Below are 3,988 nucleotides of genomic sequence, written 5' to 3' on the forward strand. Positions count from 1 at the left end.
ATAATATTTATTAACTTAAACGCACTGAAAAAAAAAACAGAAAATCGCGACAGTGAGTTTGGCCCGAAATACCCCACAGCTACACATAAAACGGCCCAGCCCAGATTTTTTTTGTGTGTGTGTTTTCGCTGGACTGACATAACCTGGGCCGCAGCCCACAGCCGGAATCGGCCCATTGGCGTCCGCCGGCCCAGCGCGGAGCCGAGCGATGCTGCCGGCCGTCCGATTGGAATCGACGGTCCGCGTCGATCGCGGCTGGAACAAAACAGCCGCCCGGCCAGAACCCTAGCTCATTTCCCCCTCGACCCCCCGCATTTCACGCTCGACAGGGAGCGGCGATGGCGTTCGACGGCGGCTCGAGGCGCGCCGGCCATGGCGGCGCGGCGGCTGCGCTCGCCGGAGGAGCGTGCAGCAGGATGAATCCCGCGCGCTCCCCCGTCGAGCGTGGCCCCAGCGTCCGTGCACATGGCGCATCAAGGAGGGTGGAGGGACGCCGGCCACCGCGGCATGAGGAACGACGGCGACTTGCTCGGCGTCGGCCAAACAAGGGCGCGTCCATTTGAGCGGCAGCGGCGCCGGCGCCACTTCGTTCCACGCGTCGTCCCGAGGACGGCGGCGTCGCGGCGTCTTCGCCCTCGCGCAACGGTGGGCGCTGCGCGGGCCCCGAAGGGAAGAGGCGAGTACGCGGCGCGTTAGGTGAGGATTCTCCTCATTCTTTTCAAATCGTGTACATCAGTGCTTGATTTGGGGGAAAACATTCCTAATTGCAGAATTAGGGTTCTTACGAATTTGGGAAAAAAAATCTAGGGTTCTTACACATGAGGGGTTGCTACTGTTGACGTGCGTGTATCCCTCTGCCTTCTATGTTGATAATGCATACGGAAACAGGACTTAAACATGATCAATACTAATCAACTTAACATGAAGGTGAGCATTAGATCTTAACTTAGATTAATTAGAATTGATGAACTTAGGTGGCACTACTGATCCGTAGCAAATTGGAATTAAAACATCATCAACAGTGGGCAATTGACATCAACATCAAAAAACAGTAGCAATCAAACTTGATCTACAGAGGGCCTAAACTTGAGATTGGTTTACTGAACATGATATAGGGATCTAAAAGCAATCATATCTGGCGACTGATACCATTGTTGGAATAATTATGCATCTCTGGGATGCCATTAGCAGGAACAGATTGCATCTAGATCACCTAAAACATGAACAGAGAAGGGTTTAGGGGATCATTACGTGTCACGGCAGTGGACATGATCGCCTGCTTGGTGCAGGCTTGATGCAGAGGTGATGTAGTCGAGGTAGAAGTCCTCCTCAACGTCCTGATGCCCTCAGGACGCCACCGGCACTGCCCGGGGACGGGAGCGGCGGCTGGAGTAGGTCTTCCCGTCGCTGCAGCGCTCCCCCTGATCGGATGGGGTGAGAGAATATCGGGAGGGGAGTGAAATCGTACGTGAATTGTGATCGCGCAGGCTGCCAACCCTCTCCCGTTCCCTTTTATGTAGCGCTGGCGACAGGGGACCTAAACCATCAGTTGGTTTGGGTGCCCCCGATCAGGGCGCCTTAGTTGGGATAAAAACCTTACGTACGTTGGTGCGTGGGGCCTTTTCATTAACGTTATCTTTCTCCCTTTTTTTTGTTAAACTAATATATCTAACTGGCCTGTTTAAGTCGTCAGATCAAAACCAACAGTGGGAAGAGGAGACCCGCCTGGATGTAGTGGGGTGATATGACAGCGACGTCCCAGGAGGTGAGCGGGATTCGCTCGCGCGGCCAGGGCGGCAGTTTCACCGTGCGCGATGACACCACGTGCACCGGCGGCAGCGACGTATGGCATTGTGGACATGCTTGTTTTCTCCAGGCTCGAACCGAGATTTCGTGCTCCTTGTTTCTTGTTTGAACGAGATTTTAAATATACAGACTCAAAGAATGCTGAAGAAAAATATGAACTCCATATTAAACAAACTGATCTCGATCACAAGCTCCGGCATCATATCGGAATTTGAGAATTAAGTAATCTAATCGATGATTCGTATTCTTGGTAGACAGATGGAGTGGGGAAGGAGAAATCAGAGGGCGTGCACCTCGCACTTTTGAACAAAGCACACACTAACTCTATATCATGTTAACCTGAAATTTGAGCACCTAATCCGAAAACACACAGATGCATGAGCTGCTGAAATGACAGCGTAATATCTCTTGGTGAATGGATGATACGCCGGCAAAGATCAAGATATATCCACATTGCTAAACAGTATAACTCAGCGAGCTACGACGTCTCACAGCGATTTGACCTCGCGAGCCGTCAGATCTAGCATACAAACAGACCAGATTGTTCAGTTGTTCCACGGTGTGTCCCTGTGCGACCTGATTGCCGAACGTGCAAGGGCTGCTGCTCCTGGGATTGACCTGGGCTTTTTCTAATCAAATGGGCCAAGAAATTACTAAGTGGGCCTCAATTCTTCCTCTGCCCGTAGAGACACACTTGGCTAGGACAACCCGGCGATCTTTTTTTTGTACCTATGAACATTATGATTCAGTAATAAAGCTTTGTGAGATTCTAAAAAAAAAAAAAACTGGGAACAGCAGCCTGCCAACATAAAAGGATGCAACATCATCTCGCTGGTGAAATGGTGACGGGATTGACTTTTCTTTTTCATTTTTTGTACGAGGAACCCTTGCTTTTCATCTTCCGTTATGTTTGAGCACTGTTCTTCTTTGTAATTCTCCTTTGGCATATGACTGTGTGAGCTTGGCGCTAGACTTCAGTTTTTTTTTTCTTTGCGGGTTGACTTCTGCTATTTTTGTGTTGCATTATATATCAACTACCAACTTTAGCAATTTTAAAAAAATAGCATTAGTTTTCAGAGTTGTCTCAAACATTCAGCTGGGGATCTATCAACTTAATAGCCCTCCTAGATATATTAGCAATTTGCACGGTGTTCAACTCGTGTGCAACTATGCCAATAACATCCACATGTCTTTTACAAAAAAGAAGAAGAAGAAAAAACAACTACCTTATCATCAGAAATGGAGCATATAAGTTACTATTACTTCAACTACTTAAATAGATCATGCGATTTTGCATGCTAGGGCCTGACTTGGATCAGTTCGTCTTGGTACCTTCCGTTAATATAGAAGATGACTGTTCATCTTATTTCCGTCCAGAAGTATGGTCTCTATTTTGTACACAGGCATTATGTATAGTCTGTTGAAATGTAGGCTTGCTAACTTCTTTTATTTCGTCGCTATGGTCCATATTTTCTAAAAGGTTTCTACTATTCATAATTTCTTTTTCTTTAAATAAACGGGCGTGGCAACGCGCGCCTTCATGGTCTAGTATATATATAAGATGAAATGTTTGACATGATTATTCACAGGAGGCGTTCGATGAAAACGATACATATCATTACATGAAATCAGTACTAGTATATACTTTCTTCGTTTCTAAATACAAGTCTGAATGTATATAGATATATTTTAGAATATAGATTCATTCATTTTGCTCCATGTGTAATCCATATTAGAATCTCTAAAAGGACTTGTATTTAGAAATGAAGGGAGTATGACTTTAACAACATAAAACCAGATGGGGGCCTCTGGAAGGCAATGGATATTAACCTTTCAGGAATAAATATGTTATGCATCTAAAGCACCGACAAATGTTGCTAACGATACCAATAATTGAAAATTTACTAAAACGATTAAAAGTACTACACAATTGTGACTGATAGATGCACCATCCAAGACCGACGCCACAAGGAGAACCAAGCCGCCACATCTATTCATAAGCCTCTGGAACATGCAGTGTATTCTGATGCATTCCGTTCCTGTCCCGTTGACTTCTGAAATCCTTGTGCAAGCCCTGCGGTGTGAGATTCTTAAGGGCTTCATAAGGACTTTAAATCAATATGTTAATTATTTAAGTAGTATGTTGTATATGTACTAAAACATAAACAATTGTTGAAGATAT

Source organism: Triticum dicoccoides, chromosome 7A, assembly GCF_002162155.2.
Source record: "Triticum dicoccoides isolate Atlit2015 ecotype Zavitan chromosome 7A, WEW_v2.0, whole genome shotgun sequence".
NCBI lineage: Eukaryota > Viridiplantae > Streptophyta > Magnoliopsida > Poales > Poaceae > Triticum > Triticum dicoccoides.